Source organism: Thalassophryne amazonica, chromosome 12, assembly GCF_902500255.1.
Source record: "Thalassophryne amazonica chromosome 12, fThaAma1.1, whole genome shotgun sequence".
Classification (NCBI taxonomy): Eukaryota; Metazoa; Chordata; class Actinopteri; order Batrachoidiformes; family Batrachoididae; genus Thalassophryne; species Thalassophryne amazonica.
In genome coordinates, this window is record NC_047114.1 from 73,991,371 (window position 1) to 74,007,701 (window position 16,331).

At 41.6% G+C, this 16,331-nt stretch overlaps 1 protein-coding gene across 1 annotated transcript in view; it reads left to right on the top strand.

Moving 5' to 3' along the window:
- The window catches only part of sntg1 (syntrophin, gamma 1), a 127,151-nt gene that overhangs the window by 23,910 nt on the left and 86,910 nt on the right, over window positions 1-16,331 (top strand). Inside the window, exon 2 of the mRNA XM_034183358.1 lies at window positions 8,488-8,834. The gene's annotated coding sequence lies outside the window, so the exon portion shown is untranslated. The remainder of the gene's footprint in view (window positions 1-8,487; window positions 8,835-16,331) is intronic.

Below are 16,331 nucleotides of genomic sequence, written 5' to 3' on the forward strand. Positions count from 1 at the left end.
TCAATCAGGCAAAGCATGAAGGAGTTATCATGACTTGATGTTCCATGTCGAAGGGCCAAAATGGCAGCGCCATAGCAGATAGAATATAAACCCACAGATATATCTAACACGTTTTCAGTACAACATAGATATGAACTTTGGGTAATGACTGAAAGACCGAAATCGCGGATAGTACAAGGCAGTGGAAAGTAGATGAATCCGTCGGGTGTCTGGATGTACACTCCGGGACAGGGTGGGAAGCTCAACTATTCAGGAGGGACATGGTGTACAGACACTGCTGAGGTGTTTCAGGCACCCGGTGAGGATACCCCCTGGTCGTCTACCAATAGAGGTCTTCCAGGCACGTCCAACTGGAAGAAGGCCCTGGAGAAGACCCAGGAGATGCTGGAAAGATTATATTTCCCAGTTTTCCAGAGTTAGAGGACTTGGCTGAGGATAGGTAAGTGTGAGATGAGCTGCTTGGTGGACGGCCGCTGAGACCCAGACCTGGATAGTAAAGTAAACCCCTTCGGCTGCTCCCTTGTTTTCACTCGGCATCGCCACAGCAGATCCATGTTGATTTGGCACAAGTTTTACGCCGGATGCCCTTCCTGACGCAACTCCACATTACATGGAGAAATGTGGCAAGGGTGGGGTTTGAACTGAGAACCTTCCACACTGAAACCACTGCACTAACCACTTGGCAGAAAATGAATGAATGACTGAATGTGTTATGTGTCGGACGCGGTCAGAGCACCGACCCGGCATTTGACAGGACCCAGCACGAAATAAGCAGAGCACGGTTCAAAAGATAACAGAATTTAATAATCATAATGAGTGCAGTGATAACCAAAAATGTCCGCGGTCTGGTGAGGTGAAAACACGGCACGCTCTCAGCAGCGCAAACGGTCCGGAGCCACAGCAGTTCGGACCCAGGGACCCCGCCGCCACCCCCCCAGGTGGCCGCGACAAACCGAGTCTGTGAAGAAAGAAAACATGAGGTGAGTCCAACACTCTCCACCCAGAGAGACACAGCTCAAAGGTGCACACAATCAGCAAACACTTCCTGGCTTAAATATATATCAGCTTCTCACCCTGCAGGCACGGAACAACTCAGTTCAAATCTCCACTGCAGCAGAAGCTGATTAGACAGTTAGCATAATGTGACAGCTCAATACAACAAGGTGTGAGGAACACCAAATCCACTGTCATTACTTCATAAAAGTCAACAAAACTAAATTACCTCAGGAAGTGTGCTGAAGAGCGTGAGACCTCACCCAATCCTCCTTCACAGACTGTGGCGTCAAACCTGGAGCGGTCTCTGCGTCCGTAATGGTGAGATTGTTCTCCTGACGTCAATCTCACATGTCTGCTCACAAGGTCGAGTCTCTGGCAATCACACACTGTGCATTCAAGGTTTAAGTGCAGCAATCTCTGATTAAGACAAAATACACCACAGCTGTGAGCCCTGATGACCTGCACGTGAAAACAAGCCTCAGGTGTTCAGGGTGAGGTCCTAATACTCAGCCACTCAGTACTGAATGCATACCACCTGGTGGGAGAAACAGAAAACAAAAACCAAACCAGCCAAACACCCCAGCACACAACAGAATGAATGAACTACAACATAGCGCACTGCACATGGTGTAGTGCACTTTCATTGTTATCTGCAGTGCATTGTGTGGAAAGGATCAAAAGCTGCATTGGTTGGAAACTAGCAATGAATGACAGTTGCACTATGCATTGCACAGCACACAGTGCATGGTGCATGGTGAAACACGGAGCAGTGCCCAGCATATCGTGTCGTTGCCAGGTTACAACAGATGCAGCTATCATTTTCAGACCTAGCACCACCTTTCTTTAAACTACTAGTTTGCTTGTGCTTTTTTGTGTGTTTGTGTGTGCTGTTCTTAAAATAAGTGCTGGAGCGTTGCTGTTGTGAGGCAGCAGAGAGCAACTGTACCACAGACAAACAAAAACCTGGTCTAAAGGTATTTATGCAGCGCACTATTCAAATATGCTTTACGTAGAAAGGTTCACAAAATGCATAAACCTGGCATGTTCATGTAATGAAACTGAGTTAACAAAATAAACAACAGTACAACAGCACCGCACTCATAGAGCGCAAACCTCCACCAACACTAGTTTCCAATTCCACAAATTTTTACCTTGGGGAAAAAAGTAGGCGTGGCTTTTCATTAATCAATCAATCAATTTTTATATAGCGCCAAATCACTACAAACAGTTGGCCCAAGGCGCTTTATATTGTAAGGCAAGGCCATACAATAATTACGTAAAAACCCCAACGGTCAAAACGACCCCCTGTGAGCAAGCACTTGGCGACAGTGGGAAGGAAAAACTCCCTTTTAACAGGAAGAAACCTCCAGCAGAACCAGGCTCAGGGAGGGGCAGTCTTCTGCTGGGACTGGTTGGGGCTGAGGGAGAGAACCAGGAAAAAGACATGCTGTGGAGGGGAGCAGAGATCAATCACTAATGATTACATGCGGAGTGGTGCATACAGAGCAAAAAGAGAAAGAAACACAGTGCATCATGGGAACCCCCCAGCAGTCTAAGTCTATAGCAGCATAACTAAGGGATGGTTCAGGGTCACCTGATCCAGCCCTAACTATAAGCTTTAGCAAAAAGGAAAGTTTTAAGCCTAATCTTAAAAGTAGAGAGGGTGACTGTCTCCCTGATCTGAACTGGGAGCTGGTTCCACAGGAGAGGAGCCTGAAAGCTGAAGGCTCTGCCTCCCATTCTGCTCTTACAAACCCTAGGAACTACAAGTAAGCCTGCTGTCTGAGAGCGAAGCGCTCTATTGGGGTGATATGGTACTATGAGGTCCCTAAGATAAGATGGGACCTGATTATTCAAAACCTTATAAGTAAGAAGAAGAATTTTAAATTCTATTCTAGAATTAACAGGAAGCCAATGAAGAGAGGCCAATATGGGTGAGATATGCTCTCTCCTAGTCCCCGTTAGTACTCTAGCTGCAGCATTTTGAATTAACTGAAGGCTTTTCAGGGAACTTTTAGGACAACCTGATAATAATGAATTACAATAGTCCAGCCTAGAGGAGATAAATGCATGAATTAGTTTTTCAGCATCACTCTGAGACAAGACCTTTCTAATTTTAGAGATATTGCATAAATGCAAAAAAGCAGTCCTACATATTTGTTTAATATGCGCTTTGAATGACATATCCTGATCAAAAAAGACTCCAAGATTTCTCACAGTATTACTAGAGGTCAGGCTAATGCCACCCAGAGTAAGGATCTGGTTAGACACCATGTTTCTAAGATTTGTGGGGCCAAGTACAATAACTTCAGTTTTATCTGAGTTTAAAAGCAGGAAATTAGAGGTCATCCATGTCTTTATGTCTGTAAGACAATCCTGCAGTTTAGCTAATTGGTGTGTGTCCTCTGGCTTCATGGATAGATAAAGCTGGGTATTATCTGCGTAACAATGAAAATTTAAGCAATGCGGTCTAATAATACTGCCTAAGGGAAGCATGTATAAAGTGAATAAAATTGGTCCTAGCACAGAACCTTGTGGAACTCCATAATTAACCTTAGTCTGTGAAGAAGATTCCCCATTTACATGAACAAATTGTAATCTATCAATCAATCAATCAATTTTTTTATATAGCGCCAAATCACAACAAACAGTTGCCCCAAGGCGCTTTATATTGTAAGGCAAGGCCATACAATAATTATGTAAAACCCCAACGGTCAAAACGACCCCCTGTGAGCAAGCACTTGGCTACAGTGGGAAGGAAAAACTCCCTTTTAACAGGAAGAAACCTCCAGCAGAACCAGGCTCAGGGAGGGGCAGTCTTCTGCTGGGACTGGTTGGGGCTGAGGGAGAGAACCAGGAAAAAGACATGCTGTGGAGGGGAGCAGAGATCGATCACTAATGATTAAATGCAGAGTGGTGCATACAGAGCAAAAAGAGAAAGAAACAGTGCATCATGGGAACCCCCCAGCAGTCTACGTCTATAGCAGCATAACTAAGGGATGGTTCAGGGTCACCTGATCCAGCCCTAACTATAAGCTTTAGCAAAAAGGAAAGTTTTAAGCCTAATCTTAAAAGTAGAGAGGGTGTCTGTCTCCCTGATCTGAATTGGGAGCTGGTTCCACAGGAGAGGAGCCTGAAAGCTGAAGGCTCTGCCTCCCATTCTACTCTTACAAACCCTAGGAACTACAAGTAAGCCTGCAGTCTGAGAGCGAAGCGCTCTATTGGGGTGATATGGTACTACGAGGTCCCTAAGATAAGATGGGACCTGATTATTCAAAACCTTATAAGTAAGAAGAAGAATTTTAAATTCTATTCTAGAATTAACAGGAAGCCAATGAAGAGAGGCCAATATGGGTGAGATATGCTCTCTCCTTCTAGTCTTCTTCTAATCTATTAGATAAATATGATTCAAACCACCGCAGCGCAGTGCCTTTAATACCTATGGCATGCTCTAATCTCTGTAATAAAATTTTATGGTCAACAGTATCAAAAGCAGCACTGAGGTCTAACAGAACAAGCATAGAGATGAGTCCACTGTCTGAGGCCATAAGAAGATCATTTGTAACCTTCACTAATGCTGTTTCTGTACTATGATGAATTCTAAAACCTGACTGAAACTCTTCAAATAGACCATTCCTCTGCAGATGATCAGTTAGCTGTTTTACAACTACCCTTTCAAGAATTTTTGAGAGAAAAGGAAGCTTGGAGATTGGTCTATAATTAGCTAAGATAGATGGGTCAAGTGATGGCTTTTTAAGTAATGGTTTAATTACTGCCACCTTAAAAGCCTGTGGTACATAGCCAACTAATAAAGATAGATTGATCATATTTAAGATCGAAGCATTAAATAATGGTAGGGTTTCCTTGAGCAGCCTGGTAGGAATGGGGTCTAATAGACATGTTGATGGTTTGGATGAAGTAACTAATGAAAATAACTCAGACAGAACAATCTGAGAGAAAGAGTCTAACCAAATACCGGCATCACTGAAAGCAGCCAAAGATAACGATACGTCTTTGGGATGGTTATGAGTAATTTTTTCTCTAATAGTTAAAATTTTATTAGCAAAGAAAGTCATGAAGTCATTACTAGTTAAAGTTAAAGGAATACTCGGCTCAATAGAGCTCTGACTCTTTGTCAGCCTGGCTACAGTGCTGAAAAGAAACCTGGGGTTGTTCTTATTTTCTTCAATTAGTGATGAGTAGTAAGATGTCCTAGCTTTACGGAGGGCTTTTTTATAGAGCAACAGACTCTTTTTCCAGGCTAAGTGAAGATCTTCTAAATTAGTAAGGCGCCATTTCCTCTCCAACTTACGGGTTATCTGCTTTAAGCTACGAGTTTGTGAGTTATACCATGGAGTCAGGCACTTCTGATTTAAAGCTCTCTTTTTCAGAGGAGCTACAGCATCCAAAGTTGTCTTCAATGAGGATGTAAAACTATTGATGAGATACTCTATCTCACTTACAGAGTTTAGGTAGCTACTCTGCACTGTGTTGGTATATGGCATTAGAGAACATAAAGAAGGAATCATATCCTTAAACCTAGTTACAGCGCTTTCTGAAAGACTTCTAGTGTAATGAAACTTATTCCCCACTGCTGGGTAGTCTATCAGAGTAAATGTAAATGTTATTAAGAAATTATCAGACAGAAGGGAGTTTTCAGGGAATACTGTTAAGTCTTCTATTTCCATACCATAAGTCAGAACAAGATCTAAGATATGATTAAAGTGGTGGGTGGACTCATTTACATTTTGAGCAAAGCCAATTGAGTCTAATAATAGATTAAATGCAGTGTTGAGGCTGTCATTCTCAGCATCTGTGTGGATGTTAAAATCGCCCACTATAATTATCTTATCTGAGCTAAGCACTAAGTCAGACAAAAGGTCTGAAAATTCACAGAGAAACTCACAGTAACGACCAGGTGGACGATAGATAATAACAAATAAAACTGGTTTTTGGGACTTCCAATTTGGATGGACAAGACTAAGAGTCAAGCTTTCAAATGAATTAAAGCTCTGTCTGAGTTTTTGATTAATTAATAAGCTGGAATGGAAGATAATGCTGCTAATCCTCCGCCTCGGCCCGTGCTACGAGCATTCTGGCAGTTAGTGTGACTCGGGGGTGTTGACTCATTTAAACTAACATATTCATCCTGCTGTAACCAGGTTTCTGTAAGGCAGAATAAATCAATATGTTGATCAATTATTATATCATTTACCAACAGGGACTTAGAAGAGAGAGACCTAATGTTTAATAGACCACATTTAACTGTTTTAGTCTGTGGTGCAGTTGAAGGTGCTATATTATTTTTTCTTTTTGAATTTTTATGCTTAAATAGATTTTTGCTGGTTATTGGTGGTCTGGTAGCAGGCACCGTCTCTACGGGGATGGGGTAATGAGGGGATGGCAGGGGGAGAGAAGCTGCAGAGAGGTGTATAAGACCACAGCTCTGCCTCCTGGTCCCAACCCTGGATAGTCACGGTTTGGAGGTAATTAGTTAAATTAGATGTGATCAAATGTCAGGAGTATGTATTTAGTTCAAGCCCTTGAATAAAAGTTTTTTGTGGTGTGGTCAGGTTTTTTTTCCCCCAACTTTTTCAGTTTCTGAATTCTTTTTCAGATCATTTTCACAGAACATTGGTTATCTTTGGTATGCATAATTTGTCATTGCTTTTTAGCACTTGGTTTCCGATTGATAACTGGAAAACAAACAGGCATAAAATTGGAACCTCCATTCATTTTTGATGGTGTAGGTAAATCCATAACAGAACAATTTTTATTCTTCTCTGCAAGAGTCAAGACAGAAGTCAAACTACCAGAGGAAGAATTTTAGCTGAGGAAGCTTCTGCGATTAGAAGCGAAATGTCCTCGCGTCAAACAACCCAGTCCAGTCGAAGATTCAAGCTTCTCTACTAAGAAAAATAAGAGTGATTGAGACACTTTTGATTGAGATACAATTCAAAATGGACACCAAATGGGCTTTTCAATATTAAATTCAAATGTCCACAAAATCCACAATCCAGATCAGATCTGGATCAAACTTTGTCAGGTGATAGTGAGTGCCAGTCTGCACCTCACTTTCAAATATGAGAGTGATTGATTAAGATATAATGTAAAATATACATTAAATGGGGTTTTCAATGCCCACAAAATCTGTAATCTGGATCAAATTTTGTCAGTTGATAAACGATACCATCCTACATAATGTTGTCCAAAAGAAATCAATTATTTTGACAGAGTTATGAATTTTTGAAAATTTATTCAATGTTAAAGGATAGGGATTTTTCCAATATTTTTCCTGACTTTGACTGTTGATCTATGACCTTGAAAATGTAATTAGTTCTTGCCTATCAGGATTTGAATCCTCTGTAGAAAAAAAATCATAACAATATATGAAAAATTGTGGGTTCTAGGCTGTTCACAATCAAACAAACACACAAAGGCAAAAACATGGGCGGAGGTAAAAAATACCCAACCTACTGCCGCAGTGCTTCACCTCTGGGAGCTTTAGTGGTTTTGCCCTGTTTGTGATGCAGGCAGGTCCATTAGCTCACAAGAAAACCTCTCACTTGAGTCTGTTGTTAAAATAGCAAAGCACCAAGTTCCTAGCCAACTGCCTCATGCTTTATCAATTGCAGAGTTGGAAACACTCCAAATGCACTCTTGCTATGCGATTTTAGACCTTGCGCTACAAATGGTCAAAATAGGGCCCCTTATCTTAAAATTGCTCAATACTGAAAAAAGAAGGCATTGCATCATTCTTTTAAAATGGTGCTCTTTCATTAGAGTGCAAAACAGTGCCCCCAGTTGTGTCTTTCAGCGCAATGCATTGTTTTTGTTTTGAAACAGCGCACATGCACACGCCTGTTTAAGACCCTCCGAAGCCTTTGCTCTGCTTTTCCTCGCTCTTACTCGAGTTACGATGGCTCCCCAGTGCTCAGACAAATACATTTTCTAGTTTCATTAAGGCTCTCTTAATGTATAATCAGTGCTCCTTAATTAATGCATGAAATTTAGCTTGAGATGCGCTCGCTACGTTTATAATCCCTGCAGGACAGCCATCATAGTGGCAGCACATGCCACTCCACAGAGCTGGTGCAACGTTTGTGTGCGCTGCCAGCAGTGCATACTAATAAGCAGGATTTGGTGTTTGAAATTCAAGTAAATGCAAGAATATGAGTTAATTGCATTTTGGCTTTCACACACATGAATCCACAGGATTTACAAGTGGGGCTTTGGAAAGGATCCTTCATCAAAGGCTTAGCAGTGAAAGTCACACTTTGTAGTTCAGTTTTGAATCTTTATATATATATATATATATTTGGAAAACTAAGCTGTAAATCACTTCTGATTAAAAATGATGTGCTACTGACTCCAACATATCTGTGCTGGCACCAGCGGAACAGATCTTGAGAGCAGTGGTAGCTTTTAATCAAAACTCAGGCATTCTTTGAACTAATTAAATAAGTTAAATAATTTGCTTGTTTATTTCAGCTGGATCACAGCAGCTCCTCACCTGCAGGTGGATCCGACTGTTAACAGTAAATTTAGCACCTCACAGTGCTGCAGCACCGCCAGCGATCAGGGACTGCCAAGCAGTGAAAACTCACTGCAGGATCGCCTCATTCTGCTCTTCAGCACCAGCTCCACTGGGAGTCATTCAGTCCTCACCTCTGCAACAGCTCCAGCCAGCCAGGGAGAGGTGACGCCGTTTAGCTCTCATCTTCAGCCTGACAGCCATGACTCGGGAAGACCCTCATCTCCGGCTCAGATCGGGGGATCAGCGAGCTGTTAGATGGCTAGATCTCAACTTATGAAGAGCTGGGGGCTTTTCTGCTGAGGTAAATCTCCAACTCCCACTGCAGCGCAGGTTTTCTATTTCAAGTGTGTGAGCCATTTTTGTTCTCCATCCTCTGTACTTGTTTTGTAGAGTCAAGTGGCAGTCATGTCTGATTTAAACTGAGTGGAGCTGGTTTATGCAAATAAGGCATCTGCTGCTCCCCTCACATAGTATTGCTTGAGATTACTTATGCATCTGCATGGAGCAGAGGTTCCCAAACTGAGGGGTGGGGTCTTCCTTGTATCGCAGGGTGAGATCCACTGGGATCAAAAAATGTTAACTGCCAAAAAAAATAAAAAAAGAGAAAGTTGTGCAACCAGTATGACTCAGACTAAGATGTAGTGAGAATAAGGTGTAAAACACGAGGAAGAAAACTAAAAAAAGCTTATTCTCAGGAAGCATCTTAAAGCTACAGTGTGTAGGATTTAGAGTAGAGGTGGGCGATACCGGGAATTTTGGTATTGATCCGATACCAAGTAAATACAGGCCCAGTATCACTGATATTGATACAGATACCGATACATTTTCATATTTAAGCTTCATAGATCCAAAGGATCCAAAAGACCTAGAATTTTGCCAAATATTGTACGTGACAACAAAATACTTTATTATCACAGTCAACATTTTTGTTTAAAAAAATATCACTCAACTTAACAACAACTTAAAACAAAATCTCCTGAGGTAGAGGGCTGACAAACCACAATACAAGAGTGCGCTGCTCTGTGTTGTGTGACACAGCGCAGTGCTGCTCTTACAGACAGAGAGCAGTCTTTGATGAATCTGCGTGTGCAGCAGTCAGTGCATGCGGGAGAGGAAAAAAAGCTTGAGTATCGATCTTTTTACATGAGGATCGCTCAATATCAATACCAGCATTGGTATTGATATTATCGATATTAGGATCGATCCGCCCACCTCTAATTTAGAGGTGTTTATTAGCAGAAATGGAAGAAAGCATTCACCAACCATCTGCTCGTTAGTGTATAATTATCTGCGACAATGAATCAATGTGTTTTTATGAGCTTCAAATGAGCCCTTCATGTTTACATGGGAGCGGGGCCTCTTCATGGAGGCTGCCATGTTGCAACATGGCCCAACAGGGACGTACAACTCCAATTCCAATGAAGTTGGGATGTTGTGAAAAATGTGAATAAAAACAGAATACAATGATTTACAAATCCTTTAAAAAATCAAACAAGATATTTAATGTTCAAACTGGTAAACATTATTGTTTTCGGGCAAATATTTTCTCATTTTGAAATGGATGCTTGCAACACATTTCAAAAAAAGCTGGGACAGTGGTGTGTTTACCACTGTGTTACATCACCTTTCCTTCTCACAACACTCAATAAGTGTTTTGGAACTGAGGACACTATTTGTTGAAGCTTTGTAGGTGGAATTCTTTCCCATTCGTGCTTGATGTACGACTTCAGTTGATCAACAGTATCAACAGTATCTCTGTTGTCGTATTTTGCGCTTCATAATGCGCCACACATTTTCAGTGGGTGATAGGTCTGGACTGCAGGGAGGCCAGTATAGTACCTGCACTCTTTTACTACGAAGCCATGCTGTTGTAACACGTGTAGAATGTGGCTTGGCATTGTCTTGCTGAAATAAGCAGGGACATCCCTGAAAAAGACGTTGCTTGGATGGCAGCATGTGTTGCTCCAAAACCTGGATGTATCTTTCAGCATTGATGGTGCCATCACAGATGTATAAGTTGCCCATGTCATGGGCACTAACACACCCCCATACAATCACAGATGCTGGCTTTTGAACCTTGCGCTGGTAACAATCAGGATGATATTATTTCTCTTTTGTCCAGAAGACACGACGTCCATGATTTCCAAAAACAATTTGAAATGTGGACTCATCAGACCACAACACACTTTTCCAAATTGTGTCTGTCCATTTCAAGTGAGCTCGGGCACCGGGGAAGGCGGCAGCGTTTCTGGATGTTGTTGATGTATGGCTTTCCCTTTGCATAGGAGAGTGTTAACTTGCACTTGTAGATGTAGTGACGAACTGTGTTAACTGACAATGGTTTTCTGAAGTGTTCCTGAGCCCACGCGGTAAGATCCTTTACACAATGATGTCAGTTTTTAATGCAGTGCCGCCTGAGGGATCAAAGGTCACGGGCATTCAATGTTGGTTTTCAGCTTTGCCGCTTACGTGTAGAAAGTTCTCCAGATTCTCTGAATCTTCTGATTATATTATGGACTGTAGATGGTGTAATCCCTAAATTCCTTACAATTGAACATTGAGAAACATTATTTTTAAAGTGTTGGAGTATTTTTTCATGCAGTTGTTCACAAAGTAGTCACAAAGCCCCATGTTAGCTTGTGAATGGCTGAGCCTTTTGGGGATACTCCTTTTATACCCAATCATGACACTCATCTGTTTACAAACAGGTGTTCTTTGAGCATTCATCAACTTTCCCAGTCTTTTGTTGCCCTGTCCCAACTTTTTTGAAATGTGTGTTCTGTTTTATTTACATTTCACACAACATCCCAACTTTACTGGAATTGGGGTTGTACTTCTTCCACCTTTCATATTTTTACTAACAAGTTTGAGAACCCACCCTTTTGTGAAATGAGAGTGTGAAAAAAGAGAAAGCAACATAGATCTCTGTTGACAAAGAAGCAAAAACATGAAGAGAAACAAAATTAATGGTAATAGAACTGTGAATGGTAACAGTATAATGTAATTTGCAACCTTACCCCTGCAATAAAACTCGTCTAAACTGTCACTGTATAAACCAGATATTCGCACTCACTGGACAAAAGCAAAAGTCCCAGTGCTTTTGTATGGTTTTCCATGTAATAAACACTGTATGTATATACCGGATTTTGTATAATGGATTTTCGCTCACATCAGGCAAAACGTCCAGTCTCATCCCATCATAATGTATTTTCATTAAAAACTCCTCACATGTACCGGACAGAGCAGTCTGGACTGTCCAGTAACAGAAGTATGAAATGAAGTTCAGCACTGACACTCTGCGATTTAAGAAAGTGGGTACTGTATTTCCATGATTAAAAGACTGGCCATTTATTTTTTTCAAACCGTGCTCAGACACGGGACCTAAACAAGGCAGTGCGTAATTCAAGGCCGGTGATTGTTAACAAAATACTGTCTGCACTGTAATATGGTGTTAAGTTTATCCACACATATCCCTGGGTGTAACCAACCAAACTGCTTTAAGCCCCTTTCACACCAGGCCTGCTTCGAGTTGCGTCATGCGGCATCATGACGACACCACGTTGATGCAACCTAGTTCCGAGTTGATGCAGCTTAAAGCCACAACATGGAGAGGGACGCAAATGGCGAAGTGAAACGGACGCCAAAAATTAAATGTTTAATTTTTTCTGCATCGAGCACAGGACGCAGAAAGGAAGTAGTTTTCTCGTAAGTTGAGGCTACTTAATGGTACTTAACGTGACTGGATGCCACACCCACACAATATAACATTACCCAACGCCAATTTATGATTCCTGCTGTGCTCCATTGTTGCAGAGCTATAAATAACGCAGGATTGTTGTCAAACTTTTTATACTGTGTGGAGCAAAATGACACTGCTCAAAGAGCACATGTGAACAATTCAAAGAAGAAAAATTCTCATTGCAGCCTGGCTGCATCTCATCGTGCTCACCTCAAGTTCTCTCACGATTGTGTTAAATAAAGTCCATAAAAGTCCTGCTCACAGACTGATTGCTAGAGACAGGACATGTCCACATCCAGTATAACTCCGGACATCTCCACGTCCATTCATAGATGGTTTGCGTGAACGCCGGCTGCAGCTCGACAGTCACAGGAAGAAACATAAACTATAACAGAAATCAGAGCGCAGACCTGCAGCGCTGCACAAGAAGAAATATAAACTTGAAGAACAACAGTGGTAAGGAAAAACTCCCTCTGAGGAAGAAACCTCAAGCAGACCAGACTCAAAGGGGTGACCCTGTGCTTGGGCCATGCGACAAACATAAACTACTGAACAATTGACAAAACAAATATACAGGAAAAGCTGTAGGTGCACAGGACAAGAGGGTCTCCAGCACAGTTACCACACCCATCTCATGATGGATGAGATGGGCTGCACCTTAAACAGAGAGAAAAAACAGAATCAAGTATCAGAAAGACAAAAAATACAGTATAATTTGTCAGCATTAAACAACAAGAAAAACAGGAAATACTAAGGTGATCGCCGGCCACTAGCCCTGAGTTTCACCAAAAGACCCAGAATTTAGATAAAGTTGAGGCCGCGACCCGCTCCATTTCCTAATAAAATGAATTAAGAGTGAAAAGTGTATAACTATACTATGCCACTATGCTAGCCATAGGAAAGAGAAAATAAGTGTGAAAAGTGTATAACTATACTATGCCACTATGCTAGCCATAGGAAAGAGAAAATAAGTGTGTCTTAAGTCTGGACTTGAAAGCCTCCACAGAATCGGACTGTTTTATTGACTCAGGGAGATCATTCCACAGAACGGGGGCACGATAAGAGAAAGCTCTGTGACCCACAGACTTCTTATTCACACTAGGGACACAAAGTAGTCCTGCACCCTGAGAACGCAAAGCCCGGGCTGGTACGTAAGGTTTAATTAGGTCAGCTAGGTCGGGAGGTGCCAGTCCGTGAACAGTTTTATAGACTAGTAGCAGAACCTTAAAATCTGATCTCACTGGGACAGGAAGCCAGTGAAGGGATGTCAAAATTGGTGTAATGTGGTCGAACTTTCTGCTTCGTGTCAAAAGTCTGGCAGCAGCATTTTGAACCAATTGGAGAGCCCTAATGCTGGACTGTGGTAAACCAGAAAATAGAATGTTGCAGTAGTCCAATCTAGAAGAGATAAACGCATGGATCATGGTCTCAGCATCAGCCATAGACAGGATGGGATGAATCTTCGCTATGTCTCGCAAGTGGAAAAAAGCAGTCCTTGTAAGATTTTGTAATGTGGAGGTCAAAGGACAATGTAGGATCAAAAATTACCCCAAGGTTCCACACTTTGTCCGTGAGACACATGAGCCTAGGCTAAGCGTTAACTGGTCAAATTGATACCGATGTCTCACTGGACCAAGATCCATCATTTCAGTCTTATCAGAGTTTAAAAATAGGAAGTTTCTAGACATCCAACTTCTCACTGATGCACAGCAATCTTCTAAGGATTTTATGTGGATAAGATGACCAGCAGTTATCGGCATGTATAACTGAGTATCATCAGCATAGCAGTGAAAGGTAATCCCAAAACGCTGCAATATGTGCCCAAGGGGTGCTATGTAAAGGGAGAAAAGGAGGGGGCCTAAGACGGACCCCTGTGGAACCCCAAATTTCATGTCACTAAGATTAGAGGTAGTGTTACTGTACAGAACACAGTGAAAACGACTGGTCAAGTATGACGTCAACCATGCAAGTGCATTCCCAGTAATCCCAAAATGATTTTTCAGCCTATCAAGTAGAATATGATGATCCACTGTATCAAATGCAGCACTGAGATTTAACAGCACAAGAACCATAGTGGTGTCCGAATCCATTGCAAGCAGAAGATCATTCACCCTTTTAATGAGAGCCGTCTCTGTGGAATGATATTTTCTAAAAGCAGACTGCAGTGGCTCAAAAAGATTATTCTCAGTAAGATAGTCCATGAGCTGCCGTGAAATCACTTTTTCCAGAATTTTAGAGCAAAATAATAGATTTGATATCAGCCGATAGTTTTTCAGTACACTAGGGTCAAGATTAGGTTTCCTAAGTAATGGTTTAATCACTGCAGATTTGAAACATTTAGGAACAGATCCAGAAGTTAAAGAAAGTTTAATAATTTCCAGCACAGTCAGCCCAAGAGTGGCCACAGGTCCTTAAACAATTTTATTGGTATGAGATCAAATAGACAGGTTGTGCTTTTTGTTGATGTTACGAGTTTCATCAGCATGCCTAGAGAGATACTCTCAAATTCTGTAAATCTAGGTAATACCTCAGTAATGGCGCCCACCTCAATAGCAGGATGTAGTGGCTGGGTTAAGGCATGCTGGGATATGTTTAACCTAATGTCTTCTATTTTCTTCTCCAAGTAATCCAGGAAATCTTGTGCTGTAAAATGAGAGTGAACTACAGGTGGTTGTCCATGAATAAGTGTTGCCACCGTGTTGAACAAGAACCTTGAGTTATGCTTGTTTTTGTTGATCAAATCAGAGTAATAGGTCCGCTTTGTAGCCAGTAATGCATGCTTATAGTCTAAGATAACATCACGCCATGCAAGGTGGAATACTTCTAATTTTGAACTACGCCATTTCCGTTCTAGACCTCTAGCCTTATGCTTGAGGTCACGCAGGTAATCATTGAACCAAGGTGACTGTGTTTTGGGGAGCCGCGATTTTAATAAAGGTGGCGCAATCAAGTGTAGTTTTGAGCACTGACTTTAAACTATCCACAAGACTGTCTACTGATTGGATATTTGCCAAATGTGAGGCTTAAGACATCAGGCAGTCTAATTTCGAGTTCAGTCTTAGTTGAGGAGTTGATGCATTGCCGTAGTGATATATAAGGTTGTTGTTCCACAAAACACGGCAGTGAAACTGTAAACTTAATAAGCAAGTGATCAGAGACCACTGATGTAAGAGGCATGATATCAATATTCGTGACAGCAATACCACGTGCGAGAACCAAATCCAGGGTACTTCCACTTATGTGCGTCAAGTCCCAAATGCATTGCCAAAATCCTAATGCATCCACAATTTCCATAAATGATTTGCAGAAGGGATCAGAAGGCTTATTTATATGAACGTTAAACTCACCAATGATCAGAATGTTATCTGCACTCATTGACAGGTTAGAAATGAACGCACCAAATTCATCTAAGAATTCAGAATATGGGCCAGGAGGCCAATAAAAAGTGACAAAGTAATATGGCTGACTTTTTTTCTTCTGACCTTGGCAATGCGTAATATCCTGAGCAAAGCAGAGAATCAGATGCTCAAGTTATATTTGTGACCCCCAACAGCTAATATGCTAAAACTAGATTTATAAATAAGAGCAACACCCCCGCCTTGCTTCGCATCACGAGGGACGTGACTAAATGTATGTGCTGGTGGGCAGGCCTCATTTAAGGGGAGGACAGCTGTAGGTTTAAGCCAGGTTTCACATAATCCAGTAATATCTAAGTGATGATCAATAATTAGATCATTAACCAACAATGATTTTGAGGATATTGATGCCATGTTAATGAGACCCAGACTAAAGACCTCAGTAGGATTGACAGTTGGACTGTATGGGTTTAGGGGTGGTTCCAGAGTAGCATATATAAGATGCCTAGAAGTAGGTTTACGTTTGAGACATTCCACGCATGTTGTAGGTAGCAGACATGAAATCTTTGATATTGCTGGAACAACCATTGGGCCATTCTCAATTTTAACATCATCTAATGTAGTAATGGGTATTAAGTTTGCAAAGCTTGTCCCTCTATGACTTTTATGAACACGTCTATGGAAGCAGGCCACAGTCTCAACT